This window comes from Colias croceus, chromosome 10 (genome assembly GCF_905220415.1).
Source record: "Colias croceus chromosome 10, ilColCroc2.1".
In the NCBI taxonomy this organism is placed as follows: Eukaryota; Metazoa; Arthropoda; class Insecta; order Lepidoptera; family Pieridae; genus Colias; species Colias croceus.
Window position 1 is genome coordinate 4,196,413 of NC_059546.1, and position 27,490 is coordinate 4,223,902.

At 32.1% G+C, this 27,490-nt stretch overlaps 1 protein-coding gene across 3 annotated transcripts in view; it reads right to left on the reverse strand.

The window, feature by feature from the left end:
* Nucleotides 1-24,127, reverse strand: part of LOC123695111 (homeotic protein antennapedia-like) — a 150,450-nt gene extending 126,323 nt beyond the window's left edge. For all 3 annotated transcript variants that reach the window (XM_045640835.1, XM_045640841.1, XM_045640839.1), the window contains exon 1: nucleotides 23,757-24,127. The gene's annotated coding sequence lies outside the window, so the exon portion shown is untranslated. The remainder of the gene's footprint in view (nucleotides 1-23,756) is intronic.
* Between the last annotated feature and the right edge of the window lie 3,363 nt (nucleotides 24,128-27,490).

The window sequence follows — 27,490 nt, forward strand, 5'->3', positions numbered from 1 at the left end:
GACTATCAATTTAATTGTTTTCGATTTGAAGTTACAGTAGCTAGCTACTTCATTATAAAGAATTATGAAACGTATTGATGGTGTTATATATATTTATACTGTCCTAACTGGCAAGTAATCGTTCAAATGCATTTTATTATACACGACTGACGAAAGGACCGAAACAGTTTTCTGCACGAAAAAATCCGTTGCTTGTGAATCTTATAATTATCTAACTGAATATATTATTTAAATTTAGAGCTCGTGTAGAATAAATTATAAGCGTTTCTTTTTTTTCCTACACCATTATATTCATTAAATAGTAATAGGTAGTATACGTACTAAATGTAGTTATTATGTAGGTACCTACTTTAACAAATCCACAAACCTTTTCGGTTCTTTTTTATGAATATTCATGATGTTCATTAACTTACGCATCTATCTGACGAAATGTCATAAAAACATAGTACCTACGAACTGAATTTTTTTCTTATTAATCTCATTTAACCCCAAATCGTATATTTAGCAGAAGGATTACATATCAATTACACACAAAAAAGGATGGTGTTACCAGTTAATAATTCGGTTGGGCACGTGCCAACTAGGACGATGCCTCTTAACAAAAAAACATAATACAGAATTTATTTATTTCCGACTAACGCAACACTGCGTAACATCACTATAATTTTCGTTTTAATTTACTTATATTCACAGTCATTGCATGCGATTACCAACCGGTGTATGCCTTTAATAGCAGTCGATATTGCAGGAAATAAGGTTGAGATTTGCTTGCAGACATTGTAAAAACTGTTTCTTCAGTCTTTATCAGACGTCCATAGGTAGTGGGCAGTCGATGCGCGGGGAAATTTATTAACTGTGATACGCAGTCAGTGTTGCGAAGTAAAGGTGATTTAAATTAATATTAATTACCGACAAGGCTCTAATTAATGTAATTCGTGAGATAAGAATATCAATTCAGCAGGTTTGAGGGCTGGGTGGTTCGTATTTGCGACGGATAGTTGACTTTTGCGAGATTTTGCAAGATTGTAGGCTTGCTGATTCTTTGGTTATACCTACAATACAGATGTATCTTCTTGATTATACTCTATTGTTAGAGTGATCTGATTATATTCAATGTATCAATGAACACAACATAACAGTAAACTGTAAACAGAAACAAAATAAATTTATGCATGAATTGAAATTATAAATAATTCATCAAACAAGTCTAATTTTTATATTATTATTATCTTCATTTGCTAAAATCCTTATTTAAACTTATTGCAATAGATCAAGTTACTTTAAAACGATAAAATAGGTACCTAATGATAAAATAAGTATGTGAGCATAGAATTGTATGTTGATTCAAACTTCTGTTTATGCCGAAAACATTTACGTTTCGATATAAATAAAGGAGGCACATCCGACAGAACCACTGAAGTGAAGCCACGGGTAAAAGCTAGCGATATATAAATTGGACGTTTACATCTAGAATACACTAGGTATAATATGAATACTAATGTATGTTTGTTGTTTACCATCTGCTCGTTTCCCTTTCAATCAAATGATAAAAACATTTTCAATGAACTAATGTTTTAGTTATTTATTCTGGATGTATCGTTTGTTAAAGTATACCTATTTGTTAAATATAAATGTCTTTATTTAGTTTTCAAATTCGTTTAATGGGTAATTTATGTGAAATGTGAAGCTTCTTTAACTTTTGTTTGTACTTGTGAATTGTGATGCTCATTAGTTAATAAAGTAATTTCTATATTTTTCTTTGTAGGTATGTAGTATCTAAGTAGTTTCTATATGTAATGTGTATACCTGTCGTGGCCATATCGTAGATTTGCTCATTTCATGAAATGGCCAACATAATTTGATCAGATCGTTAAATCATCAACGTTTTACGATTTGGTCATCGACATTTGGCCAGATCGTATAAAATATAGGTTAGGTTAGGTTAGACTTTAATAAACAACGCACGAGCCGAACGAGCAAAGCGAGCGTGCCGCGGCAGCGGCCGGCGAGTGCCAGAAGCGAATCGCGTTTTAAAAAGGAAACAAAAATGGTCGCATTTCGTGAAATGGCCATCCACTTTTGGCCAAATCGACGATCTGGCAAAATGTGGATGACCAAATCGTGAAACGTTGACGATTTAACGATCTGGCCAAACTAAATTGGCCATTTCATGGCCACGACATACCTAAGTTATGCGGGATCTAGGTATATCCATTATAATAATATGTCAATGTTAATTGAATAATGAATATCATCACTGAACAAGATCTTGTTTAGATATATCTTGGTATATTTCTGAAAAGTTTTACATAAGACAGCAATTAATATTTTCTAGTGATTAGTAGGTACCTACCTACCAAAAACATACCTCTATATAAAAGAGAATTTCGCTCGTATACCACTAAGTATTTAATATTTATTAAACCGATGCACATCTCGAAAACTTTAAAACGGATAGCGATGTAAGCAACAAGGAACTAATCAACAGAAAACACGGTACAAGCGTTGAATTAATCAAAGTTTAGAACAAAGCCGTGTAGAGTGAAGTGAGGCGGGTCCGCGGCACGTACATTGTATCTGTATGTGTCTATTGCACTATACTCTATTAATCTTATGACTTTTATTACTTTTTCTACAGTTTTTACAAGAATAGAAAACAAAAGGTCAAATGATGCAGTAGCTAAAGATAGAAATTGAACTGCACTCTTTTTACGTTTTATACGTAAATTAAAAAATTATTAACTATTAATTACCTACATGTAAAGTATCGTATATCGACACGATCTAACTCAACAAGATTCAATATCTCACAAAAAAAAAGACAAATTACGATAAAAAGTGCATGCGAATAATAATATAGCGAGGTTACATTGTAAAATGGAAAATACATTACAATGTGCACTTCAGTGCTCTTATTCTATTTGTGATAAAGGAATTAATTAATAAACAACCGGTTTCGACACATCAACGTTGAATGCTTCCATCAAAATGACAATACGAAGCATTAATTATGAATTACGTATTCGTTATAATGCTACAAAGATATAAAGGAACTAGAAGGATAAATACGTAGATGCTATTCCTGTGTCGTAACTAGAACGTGCTGTTTTAACTACATGTTCCACTAATTTATTTAATAATATCTAGATTGTTAAAATTTATAAACAAACTTTTACATTTAGGTAGGTATATACCTACATTTATAAAGGCTAGTACCAACTTCTACACAATTTTAACAAACCGTTAATATCGAATTTTCACATAAACGATTTAAAAAATAATAAAAAAATTAAACCACCTTTAAATTACAAAAAACCGAAATTCTCAGTTAATTTTAATGTAACTGATACAATTAACAAAAAGGCATTTTAAATTACATGAATGTAACTAATATTTATTATTCATACATGAAGCAATACATTAAACTGTCCGATCGATCGCTATCTTTAATAACCATCTTATACGCTCTGCGAACATCGAAATAAAATAATAAACATACAACAACTTTATAAAGCTTGCCTTCATTTATATGTAGCTATACTACGTTACGCCCTTTCGCCACCGTGTGTTCATATTGATATATTGTATTGTTTATGGCGCGGCCGAATCAAAACGTGATATATTGTGCAACGCGTGTGCTGTTCGCGAGTAACTTTCATATTTGGTAGAGTTATGGGGATATCTAGAACTGGAAGGGCATAAATGGAATCAGTTACATAGATCTCATGGTATCTATGGATGGTTACCGTTGTACTTTCCGAGAATATATTTTATGGGGAGAAGTTTATGAAGAATTTCTTGGTACGGAAATGGTTTAGAAAACTTTGTATGTTCGTTTTCGTTAAATATGATATTGAATTACATGTGTTTGTTGTATGTCAAAAATGTATATTTACATAGGATACAATTGGATAGTTTTCAATTTCGATAATATGAGCTAGGAATTCCCAGAATAATTTAATTGCTACAATTTTAATTTAAGATGTTAATAACTGTCCGTCATACTCATAGCTAACTAAACTTGAGTAATGAGTATCTTAAAGCTCAAGTCTCAAAATTAATTCCAAATAATCTTATTTTATTACCTACTTGTTTATTATTTACACAAGTAAAATAAATCCTCACTTAAATAAATAAAATTTACAATTAAATCTAATTAACTAACAAAGGTCCGTCACAGATAACATTTTAGATTGTAATCGAAAGTTCAAGAACTACGTCCTACCATGGACCCAATAAATAATTATATTCGTCCATGGTCCTACGCTGTTCTATGGTAAAATGTATCCAGTATGTATATATGCGTGTGCGTCGAATACATAGATAGATGTATGGTGCCAAGGGAATAGTCGGGATGAGGGATAAATTATTGCTTTCTACAACTATGTGTCTGCACCATGTGTTATGTTAGACACTGTTTTAAGTTACCGCTTGAGTTATGTGCGGTATAATTTGGATCAATACGCGAATATTTCAATGGTGTCGCGAAATAACGTTACGGACATACTGAAATTGTGGGCATATTATATTATATTGTATTAATATTAAAAAATAGATATCATATTGCTTTGATTCAAAATTTTATTTCATTCAATCTTTCTTGAATGCATAGATATCTAATAAACTTACATTAACAATTAAACTCTATAATCTGTGTTTTTCTGGAAATTCTTTTGTTTTTCTTTTATCTATATCGATGATGACGATGATTATATTTAACGTAACTGTAAAATTTGTAGATACCTTCGTTTAATATGTATGTATATAGGCGTAGTAAATAGTAAAACCCTGTCCACCAAAAATTTTCTAGCGCTCTACATTTTTACCAAAACTCGATAATAGCTTTTTTCTTAACTTTTTCTTAGCAGCAGTTAATTGACTAATTGCGTAATGCATTTACCATGTCCGCCACACCGAACTTCTCACTTACCTCGAGAAAGTTTTAATGTGTAAGTACTCGCGACTAAGCGACCTTACACAAACTTTCGGTAACGAAATCAGACAGGAATGAAGACTATAATTTACATTTGTTTTTGAAAGTTTTAAGAGGTTGACTAATATTGTGAAAATATGTTTTTAATCATTTTCTCTAGGTATACCTACTAATGAATATAAATTTCTATATAAGTATCTAAGTTCATCTAAATATCGTATGAAATATCTTCACTTTGTAGCATCTTACTGAACAATGATCATATTACTGTTACATCTATACAAACCAAAACTCTCAAAGACTGTTCAATAGATTTAACATCCCTCAACTGACCTACGCTCCTAATTACACAAAGCAATTAAAAGAAAAAACAAGAATTCACTTACAGAAATGTTTAATAGAGCACATACGACGGGAATACAGCAATTTATCAGCAGGGCGTTGATTCACTGGCAAATAAAAGTGTACGCCACGGGAGGCGACGCGACAAAAATAATTTCATACATCCTAACATTTTCCGATCCATTTGAAACACGTTCAACCGTCCGATTAAGTGGAATAAGTTGATGTACTAAGCTAAGATGTTCTACGACAAAAGGATTTTCGTTATACCTATATTTGAAACACGTGTGTTTGAAGATGTTGGTGTCGTAATAAGCTTGGAATTATTGAATGCAATCAAACAAACCAACAAAGACAATAGTTTTATGTTTTATAGTGTATTATTGTATCTTTTAGTATTATTAATGCGCAATATTAAATTACTCTATATAACTTCAATAAACATTAAATCTGAGTCTTATATAAACATCTTTTCTTTGTGTTCAGTAATTCATATATCATAATATCAAATCCACATTTTCACGGTTTCAGCAAAACGTTGTCTTTTAATCTCCATAATATTCCGCAAGTCAAAAAGGGGAGGAGAGTCTCAATACACCCCAGTCCCCTTCTGAACGAAACAACGATAGTGTCAAAAAAAGATAAAATAAAATAAATTGCTCCTCTTTGCTATTACCCACTTCTTATATATATTTATGGGAAATTTATCACCTTATGAACATTGTTTACCCAAACTTATCAGTTTTAATTAATTTAGTAGAGACTTCACAGTTCACACACTTATAGCAGGTATATAATTTTTGTCAGAGGCGTAATTAAACTTCTGAGAAATGAATAAAATACTATACATTACCTGATATCTGATCTCAACGCTGTAATCATTATCATCAGGTATTTATTTTAATTAGGCCCTTAGTAATGAGACGCTTAGCTAAAATACAAAATTACAGCACCTTCCATAGATTATACAAATATAAGTGAAGACATTTCAAGTGGGTACATTAAAATCACATTAGTAAGAAACGCAGAGGGGTTCGCGAATTTATCTGACGATGTTAAAAAAATTAATACATAAAACATTTATTTATTATCTCATTTAAATGATGGCTCCAAATTTAATTATATGGAAGGGGCGATAAAAGAATAACGAAACGAAAAAAAATACAACGATTTATACCAATATTATAAAACATGACAAACTTTACAATCCTACTCGAAAAACATCAACTATTAGAATTATAATATCAGATATTACACGATATTACACTTGACACTTTTACAACATAATAAAATGTACACTTAATTTCGCAAATATAACATTTTTAGCGATCGCAAATATATCAACAGTTCATCGTTTTGGCCACGGTAACTGGTCGCAGACAGGCTCGCAATTTGCCTCACCAAGGCATGTTTAATATTAGAAGTCCTGATTTATGTCCTGCCCCCATAATGAAGTGTCTCCACTACAAACGTGTGCGCACTAATTCACTACCGACTATTAGATGCACTGTGGCGGTATTGGTATACCGCATCCGGTAAAAATATATCGCGTATTACAGCGAAGTTTTTTAAAATACATTAGATAAGCTTGGAGCTTTGCGATTTGACAAAAGAAATGTACGTAATAATATGTATTTTGAGAACGACTTCTATTTAAATAGAAGTTTTTGATATTAATAATATGTTATGCCACGGGATTTAATTACGTACTTTTAAGAAAGTAACATTGCAGTCATCATTTACCGCCGTTATACATTTTGATATTATTTACGAGCTGTGTTGTTTTCACCATTAATCAGTTTATAATCGTTTATATGTAAATGGATAAATGATAATCGCACATTGTTTAAGTAACCTTTTAATGCCAATCTATAAATTGATCTACATTCTATAAGGGCTTAGCAACGGCTTGTATTAAGCACTCGTTTCAAGTCGCTACAAATTGAAATTGACGAACGTCTGTCTCAATACACGGACCAAATAAATCCAATTAGATAAGAGAGTCATTAAATCGATTCATTTCTTAGTCACAAATACATCACGTGTCTTTGTTTTCGATGGCTTCACTCCAAATAACTTGTTTTATCTCCCGTTCTCGGTTTAGGTGCTTTCAGAAGATCCGTTGATTGTTTATGTAAAGTTAATTTATGGCTGAAGAATCTCACTGGTCCAGTAACCTTGATCTTAATTTATCTTCATAAAGCGCTACATAATATACTTTACGATAAATAAAGTTAACATTTCAGAGCAATTTAGTTATTAACGGCTTTACTTAATCTACGTGACTTCTTAGTTGAATATTGCTTTTCTTTTTAATGCAGTACAAAATACGCATATCAGTAGGTATACGAGTATTGTGAAAAGTTTTAATGTCGTAATTTTTCCATGTAATCCACCAATGCTATTTAAAAATGTACTAGGTACATGAATGGCTTCTCGACAATTTATGTGTATTAAAGTTGTATGGATTGATTCATAATTTTACCATCGCTGGCTTAGAATTACAACTATCATTGCCAAGAAATAATTTCCATACCATATCTACGCAGCATGAAAGTATATTTAACCAAAACACACGTGTAAACGACGTGTCTTAAATCTCAATAAAAGTATCCTAATTCACTAATTACAATGTGTTACATGTTAATCCATCTAAAAATATGCTGCACGTTCCCGGCATCCAATACAAAGGCCGCTGGCCGTTGAAGGAGTAATAAATTAGAGGGAAAGCTGCGCGCCAGGATTTCCCCCGGGTTTATTCTCACTCAAGAGCGCTACACCTAATCCAAAAAGCCTTATTATGCTACCCTTAATACAGCGCTCAAGACTACTTGAAAATTTCCTCGGGAAGTAAGCGTTTTAGTTTAAGGTGCCTTTTTTGAATTTAACCTTTTTCAATTAGTTTTAATATTAGCTGCGTAGCTATCTATGAACTAATGTAGAAAAATAATGCTAAGCGTTAAAAGTTTATTGTTTATCGAGTAAGGTGTAGTTTTAACCGGTTCATGCGATGATGGTGGATCAAAAATTATTACCCTCATGAAATTGTATAATAAAGTGTTTTGTATCCATTTATTAATCTAGTCAGTACAAAAGTAATGAATTGCCTTGTACACTTGCCCTAATATAACCGAACGGTTCACATATTTTATGCATTAGCCCAATAAATATTAATGTATATTGACAGTGCCAGAGCTTAATATATTATCGAGCGAATGTGTTATCTACATACGTCCACATTTGTCCGTTAGTACCAGTTCTTCGAAGTACCCGGTTACCAATTTCTCCAATTTAAATTGTCTATGAGTACCGCTCGACTGAAGTCAGCCGGCCGCGGCGCATTCCGCTGCTATCGGCGACGCGGACGCAGCCGCTACCCAGCGACAAAGACGGCTGATATTGACTAAATCACGAGCGACAAGGACAAAACACTAACACAACGGGCGTTTTTTAAATAATCGAGCCAGGAATGAAGATAGGCAGGAGACAATTCGAAGCATTTTATCGGGCTGCCAACCCTAGCGCGGACAGTGGCCATTTAATTTGTTTCCTTATGAGTCACTATTGAAATGAAATTCAACTAAATGTCGTGATAATTGCTCGGGCCGATTGTTGAATTCCTATCAATTTAACTCCTTGTTGGTATCGTGCAAAAGTAACTTAAAAGTTGAACGTTGCTAAATTTGTAGGGTCACAACTTGTATATTTACTAACTTTTAAGAAAACTCAAAAATGTATTTTAAAATGCATATTTAATGTTTAATATAGGTATTATACAGCTACTGAAGTAGGTATGTAGGTATCAATTCCATGTTAACAAACGCGATAAACTAAATTACCTTTAACAAAAAGAAGTTTGTACAACGTCAATAATTATAAGTTGATTATAATTTAATAAGCGGTATTAAAAATGAAATTACCGCATATTACAATAACAACTACCGCTCAGGCATCATTATCGCTAACCTATAATTACGCGGCGCGCGCTGATTGGCGGAAGGTGTTCGTTTATTTGTTTTCTAATCCTTGCTAGTCTATCTTTAAAGCGAGCGTGTGGCGACATCCTTTATCGCGGGTCGCGCTTCTGTTTTTGTTCTGTTTGTCTGTTTTGCTTGCAGCCATATTGCGCTCGTAAATTATCACGGAGAGAGATTTGTTTCCATAGTTCTGCGGCCGCAATACATCAGCGTTCGCCGGATGTTAGTTTATGTTGACGCTCGCTTTGTATTTGGCGATTTCGTGCCTGTCAAGCTGGACAGACGTGACAATTCCCGCTTATATATTATGGATGTAAAAATTTTATTGGACACTTTATTAAGGAATAAATTGAGCCGAAAACGTATGTAGAATTGTAGAGTTTCAATTTTTGATGAATCTATGAAGTATTTTTTTATCCATACCTACTGCAAAAGTCAATAATAAGTATAAAAGTATGACTTCTAAAGAGAGCAACGATTTATGCTTAATTGTCATTTAAATACTTGCCAAAGTAAGTACCTAAAGTTCGCCAAAATAATATTTTTATTTCCATCAAAGTTTACTAAATGTGTTTTATCTGTTACTGAATACGATCTTATTGATAACTATTTTATATCCATAAGAACTTGCGAACATATAACAGAAACCCCTACTATTGGTTTCTTAAACATTTTGTAACTATAAGGAGCTGCTAATGTGTTTTCAGAGAAAATAAAAGGGAAATATTTTGACAGCTAACATATGTCCGTTGATCGTTAATTTATTGCAACACTTTGTTGTTCCTCTCAGTCTTTAATTAATTCATTGGGACAGCTTTTAAATTAAATGTTTCAGGAAGAAGATAATGTTAAGTGATTTATAAAGCACAAAATGGTATGTGATAGAGAACATGAGCACAGTAACTTTAATAAAAATTGTGATACCAGATGTTGAGTTGAACTAAATACTGTTATATAAATTGGGAACAAATACAGTAAAAATTATGCAACTTTTAATAATTTTTTTTGAAACATTGTAAGTAAATAATCAAAGAAAAATTTGGCAGCTCATAATATATCCATTGAGTTTATACAACTGCGTAATGTTTTACGGTATGGGCCGAGACAATAATGGCTTGCTCATAACATTACTCGTCCTCGGACCCTGTACCACGGAGCATTATCGTCTCGAAGAGTGCGCGTCGTTGCCAGCAAAATGTTCGAATCTCAGAACAATTTCGACAACTTGTAACGTTTCATGAGTCTCATGGTACAGGGTTTTCACGAGTTAAGTTTACAGGAAACGTGTCGTATATTTAATAGAAAATAGCTTCAAAATTAGGAGAATACGTCCGAACTTTTTTCATAGGAATCGTTCAGTTTAAAAATGAAAATTATTTTATAGAAATTTAAACTAACTTCTTGATTATATAACTTCATATAACATGTCATCACTCATTCAGTAGGCTGTTCAAATTTACATAGAATGAGATGCGCCCAGGCTTAATTAGATGAAAAGGCATAAATCATAGTCGACTTTATGTCAGTCTTGATGTGACTGCGGACGAAGACGGACGCCTGTACCTGATATTTTTATTGTAATTAATCTTAATTATTCTAAAATAGCACCAATTTATATAATGCTCAAATCATATCTTACTGAAGAACTTTAAATGAGAGTATCATTATAACATTCATACTCATCTTTACATACTTAGTTATAAAGACCGACTTAGAAGAAGAAGACAGTGAATAATATGTCATTGTTTTATGTGCAAAATTTGTTGTCGACATATTTTCGTACCAGTGATACCAGTCACCGAGTTGCAAATCAATCATGGGAAAAACATGACTGAACACAGTCTTTAAATATACCTAGTATTGAAGGGATTTTCAACTTTTCCGTATTATTTGTACCTATTCACTTTCATTGTTTTAACGAGTAGGTATAGGTACACAGCGAGGATGGTTCAATATTTGTATTCAAATTCTGAAACGGTGATTAAATTTTAAATATGCAGTAGGTATATTAATAAATGCAAATAACATACGATGAGTAATTACCTGCGTTCATTGTTTATACTTGGACGGATCTAAAATATAAAATTAAAGGTTAGAAATAGTAAACACAGTCTATAAGCTGAAGTATATCTGTCTATACTCTATTGAATGCATAAAATTAATATTCATTAAATAGCTTAGTTAGCTGTCGTTCATACGAAATCTTAAAACCGTATTGAAGGAGAATGGGTGCGCTTGCAATGAAAACGGCAGCTACACGCTTGATTGATGGGTTAAAGGCAGCCGAAGACAAATTAAAAAACAATTCCAATGACGACTCGTCACGGCAGCGAGGTGAAATCTTCAATTAAGGCTTTGTACTTATACAGGGTGCTATTATTGACGCGTTTTTTATTAGCTGTATAACTGTTGAGCGTTTCTACTATTCATAGTGCCCTTAATAATTTATGAGTATGATGTATTGTTTCAATGAAACCACCGGTTTTGTAGTACATATAGCGTATATAAAATAATTTAAGAATATTGAAGATTATTTCAATAAATTGAATAAATTAAAAATTAAATAGTTTTATGCTAATAAGGAGATTAGATAATTGGGATAGGTAGATATAAGCTTTAGATAGATTTGTTGTTTATTTAATTTATTATAATTAATGACAAAGTAAAAACTAAAAAGATACCTACATCATGTTTAAAAATATATTATTGTTATCTTAAATAGTATAGAAAATTCTTAAAATAATGTTGTATGATTCATTTTTACGAAATGATTCATCATAGCTTGATCGCTTTACATAAAAATTCCTATCAAATGTCACATAGGAATTTTTCTGCTATGTACAAAAATATGATTTAAAAATAAATTATGACTCTACAATCTACATGCTTACTCTACATGTTTTTCTCACAAACATTTAAGTACACACGTGTACGTTTTACCTTCAAAATTATTAATACTTAAAACACAACGTTTTTTTATATTTTTGTACACTACCCTATGTTTTTTTAATATATTTTAAAGATTTATTATTTACAATTTGAGACATATTTGCAATTCTTAAATATCTACTCTACCACAGAATACATAATAGTAGCTAAACGCTACAGAACTGACACTCTCCGCCTCCCGCCAAAATTAAACACTTACCTCACCCCGCACGATCAGTCTAAAAATGGTCCATATTTTTCTACAGGGACGATACGCAACGAAGATTGACAACATTAATCAAATTGACTTAAAGTAATTTTATTATTTTGGATTTGTGATTATCGTTTTTCGTAGAAAATGGTTAGATATTGTGCTGTTTACGGATGTATTTCATCAGAAAAACGCGATTTTTTTTTACGCTAGTCAAAAATGTGCCAACCATAAAGCGTTAACACACACATTTGCAGTCTCTACAGTGTGACTGTCAAAACGATAATTTTGTATGGAGTGTCCGGGGTGTGACTCTACTAAACTTAATTTTTTTTTACTATGGGCATTATTTTGTTACAATCATTTTAAAGAAGTTTTATACTTAACAATAGCATGTTACAAAGAAGTACCTATAGTGGCTGCCTTACAAATAAAATGGTTCAGAAAGTTCTCTTTTTACCTTATTGAATTAATCCAATTACCTAGAAAGTTCATATTTACAATTACTTAAGGGATAGAAGCAACGAGTGAATACAAAATTGTGATACAATCTCATTAGGAGTTTATGAGCCATTAATATACTACATACCAGTACTTATGTGTAGTCAGAACACCGTGAACAATTTTAGCTGCCGGAGTAATTAATTAGGTGGTCCTATGTGATGGGGAGATTTATAGTACAGACGCGAAGATCGTTGGCAATCTTTAGCTATTTTGTTGCTAACTACGCTTTAAACACTACGGAAGCCTTATATTATTATTAACGAGGTGTATTCCAGATCAGTGCTATATTTTACTTGTGCGATTGAAGTACGGAAGATTATTGAGGGTAAAGTGTAAACTGTGGTTCAAATTGTTATGATATATAGAGCGAATGTGTATGTATGTGTATGCGTGTGTCAATATACCTACTTCAGATTTGATGTATTGAAATTATTTTGAAAAAATCTTTATAGATAGGTACCTACATGGTTCACTCCAGATTCCTAAAAGTTTTGTTATAAAACATTTTAGGAGATATTATCTACTATGCAAAAAGGAGAGAAAGAAAAAATCATCTATATCGTATCACAAAATCCAAGAATATTAAAATATTAGGTGGGCAATAACAATTAGTAAATATGCCAAATATGTATCTGAGTATGAACATAAACAATTAACCATGTGAGTACTGACAGAGATATAGCCCACATACATACCTTAATGCCATTCTAAAAGGAATTCCTAATTATAGGTATTGCAATTTACCTACACATTAAATAATCAATGACACCAAAATTACATATTATGATTGTGTTTTAATTAAGTATATTTTATAAATATTTTATTCTAAGGCCAATAACGAAATCAATGTAGTACACTTAACTAGAGAGTTTAATATTTATTACTAATATTTGAAAAATATAAATTATTATAACATGTAATTAACATCAAGTGATTTATATATTAGAAATAATTTATAATATGTTATATTGAGTATGCCATGCAATAATTTATTTCAAGTAGAAGTCCACGTTTGATCGCAAAGAGCGAGGTCAAGCTATTATGCGTTGAGCAGTCAGCTCTGTGATGCCTAGATAGATAACGTGCGCTATGAAGCAGTTGCAATTTATGCCAATTTATCATTCTACTGTCATAAACTTACCATAAAATATATCAACCGACACAACACATGAATAAAATTCATAATAACACCACACTGAGTTCAATATCCGTTTTTAAAAACAACTCTTAATAATAATTCAATACCACAACATCACAACTGCATCATAAAATCTAGACATGAAAGTTAATCCTAGAGCAGACCACCTATATTAATAAATCAGCATGAGCCGTTTATTAAGTTCCCCGGTAACTATATCCGCACCTTGCTCAAACAAAAACTTGAAACAATTAAGGAAACATAGCGTTATAACGTAAAAGCAATTTGTCCGCTATTTCAAAATGTACATTAAACCTATGGCAGGAGAGATTAATTTCAATTGTGACGCAATTTTATCGATATTGATATGAGACGGCATGTGGCATTCCAAAGCAGGTTTCTTCGATGAACTGCATTTTCATAGAATTACCAGCGTTTTTCCGACACCTTACAATTGCGTGTTGCGAATTCTAGAAAGTGATGTACGTTTTTTTAATTGGCTATGGTATTTTAAACGGTAAATGTGTTGTATTCAGTTTAGAACGAATTAAAACGATCTGTCTCTGTAGTTATAATTTTGCAATAGTAGGTATTATGTATCTAGTTTTAGATTAACATTTTAGAGCATACAAACTCAAAAGTAATATCCTACATAACACATAAGAATCTAATTAGGCAAAAACGTTAATTTAAATATTTATTGTAGAATAATCTTTTTAAAACGGCGCGGGCGTTGACATATTTTTTTATACTTATAAGTATTTAAAAGACTATAAGATGACGAAACATAAATTAAATAATTTAGCACATCTCTAATTAGTAATTTGCTTACATTAGTTGGGTTATAATTATAAATAATGGATTTAATTTTGTTCCCATATCGAATGTAACCGCAGCCGTATCAAAGTTATAGCATAAATAAAAAGAGGTTTTGCAAAGAGCGAACGTCTAACGAGGCGAGCGGAGCGAAGCGAATTCTTCAAGTTTCAAGCCTCGAAGTTTTACAGGTGCGGTTTCTCTACATTTAGCGAAGGATTTCAATTAAACTCTATACGAATTTGCCAAGTCTAACGTTCAACTCGAATTAAGCACTTAGCATGTTTCTGAAATATGTGAGAGCGAGTTATAACCTATAGTTTTAACTTTTAACTAAGTAGGTACAATTATTGAATTGTTCATTTCAAGGTATCGTTGTAGGTATTCAATGCGCCCTATCGTTCAATTGACATAATAAAGATGTAGGGTCAACATAAATTGTACTGTAATTTAAAATATTATGACATCGAATATAAATATTCAACATCGACTTTCCTAATTTATCTAATTAATATGGTGTTGCTATCTAAAACTACGTTTAAATATAATCATTCGCCATAAATATCTAGCTAAATTGAAACGTCTTAATAAACTTGTTTGTCTTGTTAATAATATCAACAGTATTCTATTCAAGTTTGATACCTACACAAAATTCCTTGTATAAGCTCCTTGTTTCATAATTCAACATGGTATTATAAATGGCTTAGTTGCTGAGACTGACAATAATGTAACTGGTTAGAAGACTAAAGGATATAGTATAAAATAAACAACGTATTTATGAATTCAAAGGAATTGTGAAATAGTTCGTTGTAAGAATATATTTAAATGATTAGGTACTAAAAATAAAAACGTAGCGGTCTCGTTACTAAATTAGCACTTTCGCAAGAGTGAAGTTTTCACACGATTTTCATATTCCCACGCGCGGAGCGTTACAAAAGGGGCTTAAAAGTGAATTGAGGAATCCTTAACTCACGTACGGAGTCGTTTAGAGGTTACTAGGCTTGTTCAAGACCGGTTTGTCACATGGCCCTCGCCACGTGCGGCCTCCAGAATATACTATATGGAGTTATCTATATAAAATCAAACGGTGACTCGGACCTCTGGTGGACCACTAAACGAAAATGTTAACGGACTTTTTATTTAAAGTATGAAAATTTTATCTGTAAATGTAGACTGCGCTTGAATACAGTGTAGTCTGTTTGATTAATGATAGTTTGTTTTAGATAGAGACTTAAGATATTTAAATTAATAAAATTCATATTAATTTATCTACATATAAATAAAAGAAAACAATATGCGATACAAATATATTATCCCATTTAATATCACGTCGATAAAATATTAATTTATTTAATAACTTATTTTTCTGAATAATTCATAACATCCTTATCTGATGTAATTTGAGTGCTGTAGGTATTCTCTATCATATATTTGTCTAAATTGAAATTGCACAGATAACACAATTGTATGCGACTTATTTATTTATTGAGCCTTTATTACCTGTAGATATTTTTATAAAATTGAAAAGTAAATAACAAATTTCATACAGCTTTAATATGTTTAATGGGGGACCTTATCACTTCAGAGTGATCTCTACCAGGCTAACTTATTTAGCTCTAACTTATTTAGTTAATAAAGTAACAATGATTGATTGTTCTAGAACAGAAGTTGAGAAACAGTTGGGCGCGGCACGCACGGGGAACAACCACCCCAAAACTTAGCACATTATTCAAGCAAACGCGACTCTTGAGTAATTTTGAAATATTACAATTTTCAAGTCATACCACAGCTTCGACGGGCAGGCTAAACTTTTTTATAACATAAATAACGTTACTTAAAAGTTTTTAGAGTATTTAACGAATAGAGAACGTTTTTATAAAGTATTAAAATTTAAAAAAGCCCATACTGGAGTATTTTTATATTTATCTGAGGAATAACTAATTTCCTTTCATATCAAAGTGCAATGCATTTATAGTCTTTGTTAAACATACGGTACCTATAAAGTTACACAGTAAATATACCTATCTAATGTAATCTATATTTTCTATTTCAAAACTGTAAGCTTAAAAAAACGTAAACAAACCGTTACAATGTGTCCATTTTCACTGAGGAGGTTAATTTAGAATTAGGTACATTAAGTGGTCCTAATGGAAAATTCTTGTTTCAAATAATGAGGTAGGTTTAAAACTTCCTTCATCCTTTTTAAGGAAGTTTTAAAAACGTATTTGAGGCAACATGTCTTATTACTGAAAAATATCTATTCAATTTTAATATCTAAACCTGTTTTCCTATTTAAATGTACCACGAGTTTTTTTTATTAATTAACCGTCAAATGTTTTATAAACTAATTTAAAATTCACTACGCATAAATTGCACAATACGCATGTGAAGTTTGTTCTTTATAAAATATTTTTAAAAAGAAATTAAAGAATTTCTTTGAAATACAATAGATCCTGACTGACTTTTGTTACAAAGGAATAATAAATATTTGCGCACAATAGAGACGGGAGCAATTAAAAACTATTAAAACAAAAGAAACATCTTCACATTTCTAAAGAATCATCAAGTTTAACAAAGGCGTGTTTAAAAAATACAAACATGTGTTTAAATGTGACGTAACAGTATCACAAACTCAAAACTAAAGTGCACATCTCGTAGTAAATCAGTAAAAAAATTGCATTCTGTCGTCTATTGTGATGTTAAACAGCGAAAAGATGCAAATACAACGCACGAGACCCGTTATGTTTACAAATTTCTTTGAAGGTCCGTTAACTTTTAAAAAATAAAAGAATGCTTTTATCTAGTGACAATAGGAACAGACCGTCAGGGGTCGTGAGACAATAAAATTGCACAATCTACAAAGAGGATTTAGACAAAGCTCATTTCTAGCAATTCACCTGCTTAAGTAAGCAGGTAACCAATTATTATGGTAATGCATTTGACAATGAATCAATGAGAGGATGTTTTGAAGAACTGTGGCCAAAAGACGATCGACGCTGAAACACCTTGTGGTAATTTATTGCTCTATTTATGTAGGCTTATAACAAAAGCTCGTTTCCGTGTTCTTTATCAAAGGACGCTATCGTATGACATGAAAATTTACAGCTCTTAATGTATGAAAAAATTCACGAGAATCACTTTGTATAAAGTAACTTAATATAATACTTAATATAATAAACTGATAATATTTTTTATGAGAAGCCTATTAAATAATGTGAGTTTGAACGATATTTGTACGCGAAACCAGCTATTGAACAGATGCGGTGAGGTTTATGACTGCTAATAGAGTTTATGGCTTTTTTATTGACATTAATGTTCTCTTGATTCTACCGTTTACGACCGCCTCATTCATTATCGAAGTGTGAGGTCAAAACATCTTTAAATCAGACGAAAATATGATTAAGTAGTTGATACGTATTCGTCCTAATTGATCAACTATAATCGAGCTTTATGTTTACATTTATTGACTATACACGTCAATCTTATCAAAATTATGTTGTCATTGCATTTAAATTCAACGGATAAGAATGAAAAATATTGTAAGTATATATTCTGAATCGTGACACAATTAAATGCAGTTATTTAAATTGATTCTTGTTTATATTTTATATAAATTGCGTACGCAAATAAAATTCTATACATATTAACATATTTTGATGATATGCAGATAAGTGTAAGTATTCTTTATTTCGCGTGTATTTTGCAGATATGTAGGTATGTAAAATTGAAATAAAAGTGAATAATTTGTTAGCTATTTAAAAGCTATAATATCAATACAATATAATATGTGTATGGAGACAGAACGTTCTGGGACAAAGGGTATGCTAAGAGTGGACGATTAAGTAATACATAAATATATTTAAAGTATAAGACAATGATGTTGTAACAAGCGGGACCCAATGAGAATACAAACGTGCGCTCCCACACCGTATAATTTATAGCTTATTCGATAATTATGCGGATTTAAAGCTGAAGTGTGCTTTACGGTCCGGTTTACGGTTCTTCGCGATATCTAGCGATAAGGCAATTTGCGTTTTGTTACCGCACCGGTGGGACGGATTCGCTGCGATGCGGTCACCGGTGTACATACACTGTACGATACGAACGGCTATTTGCTTATTCCGCTGCGGCTGCGAGACGATCGCTCGCCACGTTTGAAGTGACTGCAATTTGTCTCCAACGACGTATTTCAAGTAGATATGATCGTGTGTACGACCGCTTGCATACATTTTTTAACAGATGTCGATTTTTTGCAAGTATCGCGGGAGGTAACGCGTTCACCTGGTACTTCAGAATGTTTGACGCTTCGAATTAAGTTTTTATCAAAATTAAATACTGGCCTGACGGCGTACCTATCTACGCGACGCGATGCGGCGCCAATAAAACGTTTAACTATATTTAGAACTTCATCGATATTTATATTATTCGCTGACACTACAGTTGCAAGCATTCATGTGCCATGAAGATAAAAATATGCAAATACAGTCTTAGAGGAAGCTGCGGTCTCGAATAAATCGAGAGCGCATCGTAAAATGACCATTAATCGTAGATACAGCTCGGCACTAATTAAAAACAGGTATGTATCGATATTACAAAAAAAATTCGAACTTTCTTTTAACATAGCTTAATGTGTGAACAAGCAAGAAACTGAAATAAAATAGTCGATAAATAAACATGAATTTTAATCAAATTCGAGTGGCAGATGCTCGATTCACATACGGCAATAACGAGTGGAGTGGCACACCTCGCGTCGCAAAAACCGAGGTATTGTTGGAATCACTCATTAACTTATTAAGATGATAATTTATTACCGTGAGGGAGACAATTTCACGATCGATATAGAGTCCTTTGCATTACTACTCATCTTTTTTGGTCCGTTTTAGTAATAAATGCACTACAATAATGGTTCGATTGTGCGAGTGGTTGTACGTTTATTTTATTTATATTTTTTCATGTTTTCATTTATATTCAATACTTAGCTTATGAATCCATGTTTTTCTATAATTTATATTTGTATACCAAAGCAAAATTTATAGCACAATACAGGTATACCTACATATGCTGTTGTTTTATGAGCATTGGTAAGAAGTAAGAACTCTTTCCATTTTATTTCACATAATAAATCATAACACATACTTAACTATAAATAGAAGTCGCTCAATCATGTATTTTATGAGAGTAAAAATGACACAGACTCTTTGTGAGTTCTTCATACAGCACTATACCTAGTAGATATAGTATTTATTGTATTGAAAGAAAGTTTTATTATGAATTCATTAGCCAGCTAAATTAAAAATTATCTTTGTCTTAATGTTTCAAGGAGATAACTAATATGGTTTATACCTACTTAATAAAATAGGAAGATATAATTTAAATTAACATCTTCATTATTGCATCAACTACCTACTTTTATTTCTTCGTGCAATTAACAAAAAGACCTTACTATTGCCTGGTAGAAACCACTGCTTAACGATTATGCTGCCTTAAACAAGATCTAAATTTTATAATTGTTTTTACTACTTACTAAATAGTATCTATAAATAATGTATAATTATTAATTATTAATTTATTTAATACGTACAGCGACAATAACATAGCTACAAGTGGAATAGAGCAATGAATGGTCCCAACGCATACTTTGAACTTGAGCGGCCTTTTTGCCCTAAATATCTATTTGCCGACTTAGTGCAAAGCCGTTTCTAGCCTTTATAAAATGCATTTGATACATTGTTGAAACCTGCTTACATACAATTACTGCCTGTCAGTGTTCATTGGTATTTTATAAGAATTTATATTAAATATTTATTTAATTAGTCACATACTGTGTATATTAATGGGTTATTTTATATTATAGATATTAAAAACTTAATAACTTTATTGAAGTAAACTTGCTTGAAGTCCTAAATTTATTAACACATTTTCAGTTTTATTAACATTTAAAGACAAATTGATCAAGATTTACTTGTTTCAAAAAATGTAGAGATAAAATTTATTTTATATTTCGCATATTTTATCATGGCGTAACATTTTCTATTGTTTATTCCTTAGCTACTAAGCGTAATACAGATTTTAGTTTAGAAAACACTACAGAGGTCAGATTGTAATCAAACTCTATGTGAAAACTAAATTATGGCGGCGCGTGCGCAGAATCGCAAACATTTTCAACACATCATAATATTACAATATAATTCTGTGAATGGAATTTATATGGCTTATATTACAAATTAACTGTTTTAAATGTATTATTATTATTTACGGGTTTAAATTGTTTTCATCAATAAGTAGGTAGTTAATAATATTTGTATAGTCTTAGGTAGATACTACCCAATTATATTAAACGACTGATTTTCCCTTACTATTATTATATAATACACTATTAATATGATATAGTTACAACTATTAATAATGTATTTAATATTTTTATTGTATTATTACAAACCTAACAATTAGATATCATTATAAGACGTGTTTGATTTAAATAACAAAAAAACACTTGTACAGTATCTACCTAACCCATAAAACGATGTATAATTCAATTTTCTAAGTACGTGGTAGGTGTCATTTAATGAGGGTAGTTTTTATGACAAATCTCGTCAAGACAGTTTTAATAAAAACTTGCTCCCAATACAGCTATGTACGGTGTGATAAATTATATCCCATAATATTATCTTAGGATCAGTGTCTCATTTATTTCTTTGCAATTGGACTTTTAATTCTTTCCTACAAATATGGAATATGAAGCGTTAATGCGGAGTTTATTTTTATTTTTTTATGGATGGATGTTCTATTTTTATGTGGGAAAACATTTATTAGTTTTGTGTATATGTAATTAACATGTATGAGGTTTTTTTAAAGTTTATAGATAATTATAATGTGTAATTTGGGTATTTTTACAATCATAATGTGTAATTATAAAAACATGTACATAAGTATATATATATTAAATACCTACCTAAGGTTGAACCGTTTTTGTTGATTTTTTTTAAGTTTTGCCGTACTATTTTGACTTTACTATCTACTTATTTAGGTTTTACCCCCTACTCATCTTTTTTAAGCATGCATTTTCATAAACTTAAATGTGTTTAATAATAAATAGCAATAAATTTTGGTAATGTGATATTTCTCACAATGGTATATTTAACAAAAGCTGAATCTTTAAAACTTTACATGCATTAGGATCTTATACAGCCATTTACAGTTTTAATTTACTTTGAAAGTCTTTCAAAACTTTGACTTTCAAAATTAAACTTAGATTTATTTCGCTTAAATGTACCAAACGTAAGGATACAAATACAATTAAATTCTTGACTTTAAAAAAAGTTACAATTAATGTTTATAATATAATAGTTGACGTCATCGAAAAACAGGTTAGGTACATTACCTTGTACATTGAACCATGTTACTAACCCCTTATCACGCGGCTAGGTGAAATATTTTTAATTTAAATTCAAACAAGTCAACCTACAGAAAAGTAATTATTTGTTATCTTTTAATTTTAGTTAATGGCACTATTTACATGGCGGTGGAGATACAGTTAATTATAAGTGGATATAGTCTTCCAATAGGAGGTTAACATTTCCTTATTGGGCTCATAAATTTACCTATCAAATGATTTACCATTTACCCGTTTTTTGCCTCACTATCTTCTATGGAAAACCGTATTAAGGTATCAAGTACTTTATTTGTATATCTTTTATTGGGAAATTATAAGACGTGATAATTTTTAATAAATAAAACTAGCGGTCCGCCCCGGCTTTGCCCGTGATACTTATTAAGGTACGTTTTCTCTACATAAAAATCATCCTCGTTCTTCAAGGAATTTAATAAAAAAAGAATTATCGAAATCGTTTCAGCCGTTCACACGTGATACCGTGACAACGCGAAACGGGTTTCACTTTTATATAGGCATATAGATAATTTGTAGGTAGGTACATGGTTAATAGGCCTTGTAAAATACATACTCATATACTTAGTGAATTTATTATTTACATAATATAAACAATAATTATTTTTTATCATTTATCCCAATAGCTCTATATAATATAAATTATACACAAATAATTAGGTACTAGTATTTATATTTATTCTTTCTAGTAGGTAGATAGAGACATAAAAGTTTTATGACTACACTGGTTTTGTTACTAACAATTTTAATAGTAGATAGGTATCTATCAAACATTCTAAACTAAAAATGAATATTTAAAAGAGACTTCTTAAATAATATCCTTTTATCCTTTGAAGTAACGCAAAAATAGGCTTTAAGTCAAGGGCGTAAGGCATATTACTACTTGGCATTTTCAAATGTGTATGACTATGTAGAGCTAAGTAAGAAAATAGATTATTATTGTGGAGTTGCTATTACTATATGTTTGAAGATAATTTTATTAATGAACGTTCAATATATTAAGTCAAATATCTATTATGAGATACTGTTAGGAAACTTTTATGTAGTGGTAGTCTGTATTGTTTCATTTTATACCTACATATTTCTGTGTTTGTTTTGTAAGACAGAGTAGTAAATTCATTCGTTTTTAAAATACTTTTGGTCTCCTCAAATAACTTCTTACCCAGCTGTTCTAGAGCAACTTTGAAATGTTTATTGTCATTGTTTGGCAATCATACAAATTGAATAGTTTGTCTAAAATCTTTTTAATTAGATGTTTTCTCTTATAAAACGTGAACGTCGTTCTTCACGCTAAATGACTCATAATAATTTTCTCCGTCGTAATGTGTAGGGCTATTTATTGTCGGCGTGTTACAACGAATGCGCCGTTGTAATCATTCGGAATACCTATGAAATGTCATCGAGATCCCGCACAAAAGTTTGTTCAACGAACAGAACTTATGTGCGACCCTCTGCTCCGGCTTGAGCGAAGTCGGGAGCAATAAATCGGCAATAAACCTTACCTTAAGCGGAGCGGCCGCCGTCCGCCGTCGGCAAATGGGCTCGCGGCATCCCGCTCGCTAATAACTTCTTCACAAACTCACAGTTCTACAGAGTTTAAGAGTTTCACTCGTCAAGTCACGTGTCAGCGTTTTATCGAAGGCATGAGCGCAATACGTAATGCGTCAGGCGCACGTGGGTACGCGGCCGTCAGGTGCGACCGGCGACGCGAGAAGTCGTTGTTTATGGCGCGCTGAGTTACGCAACGCGTAGTCGCCGACGCGCGCGTCAGTTGAGTGTGCCGACCGATGCTTTACGAGCGACGCCGCACCCCCCGCCTAGCGACGTACGTCGCGGCGCCGCACTAAATCTGCGACCAACAGAAAAGGACACACCACCCTCCGTTAAGCCAGCACCATTGATGTCCGAGAGACAACGTTAATCGAGCCGATTAATTGAACACTCCGTCCGCGATAGAATTGTATCAGCGGTGGTTGTCAGTAGCACGGCAGATCCGAGCAAGTGCGGCGTCGTAAAGTTTCTTCGTGTATCGTTCGATGCACCAGACGTTGATAACTAATACGTTTCACGTGAAAGTGTCTCTACTTCACACATTGCCCGTTATTCATTATAAAATAATTATATACTATGAATCTTCTATGAATGTTATTTTATCACGAACGAATCTATTAACTAAAGACAGCCGTTCAGATAAGCTCTCAATGTCACTATGCATCAATGTACCTTATTTAAGGCGCGTGCGCACCAAATCAAACGATTGACTTAATAGATTGTCAAATTGTCAATCAACCTCATTTCATTTTGGACCAATCACTAAAACGACTTTGTCGTACTACTTTTATGATTTTCATTATTTATAAAGTAAAACTAACTAATTTATCAGATACCTATACACAGCTGTTCTTTTTCCATGTTTGACAGGCAGGCATTCCTTGTCAAACAAATCATTTTCCATTCATATATCAAAATTCCAATCCCATTTGAATCCTTTTTTTTTTCAATAAAAATAAAATAAATTGAAAAGAGTATTTTTTAAGCCTTTTGTTTTACTTGAGACTCTTTGACCAGATATTTAGAAGGTCATAAATATTATGGATAGATTGTATTTATAGATTAATACACTAATCGAACATGATTCGGCACGAATAGCCAGCTTGCATCAAAGAAAGTACCACACCTCCACAGGTCGGTGGTAAATAGTTACTTTAGAAATGCTTCTATGTTTCGCATGATAATTAGGGAAGCCGGAGGCTGGTATCACTATCCCTGGTTCATTATTTTATGCCTGTCGACAATAATTTCTTTATCCTTTATTATTTAAAGGCATCCTATGCGTTTGTAGAGGCTCTACCACTGGTGATGGTGGACTTCAGGCGATCCACCTTTTGACCTCTGTGACAATAAAAAGATATGTTAGGCACATATGTAGCAGATTTATTATTTTTCTTATACATAATTATATGATAAAATTAAAAAATATATACCTATTATAACGTATATATTATTTTAAACCTTAAATAAATTCACTTTATTTGAAGAAAACAATAATTACATAACACAAAAAATAAATTAAATAAGTTGAAATTGGACTAATATAAAGTAAATAAATAAATTCCTTCACTTTGTTAGGAAAACAACTATACCTACCAGCTATCCCATAAAGTAAGACCACATTAATTTATCATGAGCACACGGTAACTTACCTACAACTGAAGTGTTCGTAAGAGAATAGACATGGATCGCCCAAATTGAAAAGATTCGAATGGAGTTTAATAATAACCAATGAGAAGCGTTCGTTTGGGTGCCATTACTCTCCCCACCAAACTCGCCGCCGCGAGATAAACGAACGCCTCAGTCATTTGTCACCGAACGGCCGGCTGTCGCGCGCGTCAAATAAGCATAGTTATACTACGTAGGTGTATTGTTTGTTTTTTTTTATTATACTGTTCATATTTTGTGAATAATTATTTGGCTTTTATTTTGTGGTGTTAAAAATATGTTCGTTGACATTGAGCTTTATTTTTTGTTGTACCTACTGATTTATTTCAGATATTTGAAGTGAAACTTCTTTGGGCATGTTGAGAGTAAAATTTTAAGGTCACGTCATAGCAATACCGTCATGTCATGGTGTAAGGCGATGTTCATAGAAAATGTGGATGTTCATAGGTGGACTTAAAAACGTAATTTTAGCTTCAAGCTAATATTTTTATTTTTATCGTTGACATATCTACCTATAAAGGTACCTATTTCCGTACCTAGAGAATATTGAAAACTTCCTGATGGAAGTTTTGGAAAGACGTTATGTCTTATTACATTATTTAAAATTGAAAATACAAATTAAACAATAACACTGTCTTGGGTGATATAATATTAAATATTTATTTTAATAACAAATATTACTATTAAATGCTACTATTTATATGCCTACACAAGTCATATAGGCACATTGTGGATAGTTTTCACTCTAATCACTGACAAAATATTCAATCCATTTCATCTAAAATGTATCAACTTACTACGGACACAATTCTGCACATTAAATCAATAAATTTAAATCAACAAAATCAGGACAAAATCTAGAAAATACCATTTTAATTAATTTTCAATAATTTTAGCCTTTTATAAATCTGTTCACCTGTCAATTGCCATTAAAAAGTGAAGTCACATATCCCCGTAGTGGGGTAAGGGGCAGATGCATTATGAAAACATCTGTTTCACTGATCGATTTTTCTTTAGGGATAAGTATGTGATCAGCCTTCTGTGTCCTACCAGACCGAGACATTTTTTTTTTCTTCGTCTCCACCGGGAATCGAACCCAGGACCCTTCGGTTCTACGCTCAACCACTGTACCAAGGAGGCGGTACAGTGGTTGACGCGTGAGCGTAGAACCAATTGCCATTAGGTAGGTAGGTATGTGTTGCCTCTACCATCCCGCTATCGGCTAAAGAAATTCATATTTCTTTTAGTAGACTTATTTTCCTGCAGTGTAAGAAAAACATGTTGTTAATGAATGAAATTTATCAAGTGGAAAATAAAACAAAATGCTAAATTACCATAAAAGTAATTTTATTTCTCATACATGTATTTATGGGTATGTAGGTACCTAGTAGGTAATAATTTTTAAAACATCTAACAATAGTAGGTACAGAGAACATAATATTCTTGAACTATTACAATACTTGTCGTTAAGGTTACTATTATTATAATATGTAGATGCTTTTATTCATCATCATCATCATCAGCCCATATACGTTCCCACTGCTGGGACACGGGCCTCCTATGAGGGTACAGGCCATAATCCACCACGCTGGCCAAGTGCGTGTTGGCGGATGACACATGTCGTCGAACTTTTTTTTTTTTTTTTTTTTTTAATTCTTCGACATGTCGGTTTCCTCACGATGTTTTCCTTCACCGTTCGAGCAGTAGTGATGTTATAACATGCGCAGATAAATTGAAAAATCAATTTATTTCCTGCGCGCTCGCCTGGTCTCGAACCCTGGACTTATCGATTCGAAGTCCGAGGTCTCACCACTGAGCCACCACTGCTCACTGAGCCACCACTGCTCAACTGCTTTTATTAACTGATTATAATAATACCTACCATCAATTTCACTTATCACTATGAAATTGCCTGACAACAGTAGACTAAAACCGTAACTTAATTCAAATTCAAATATTTTATTCCAGGAACACGGGTAATAGTGGGAATTCTGCCTACCTGTGACCCATTCCAGAA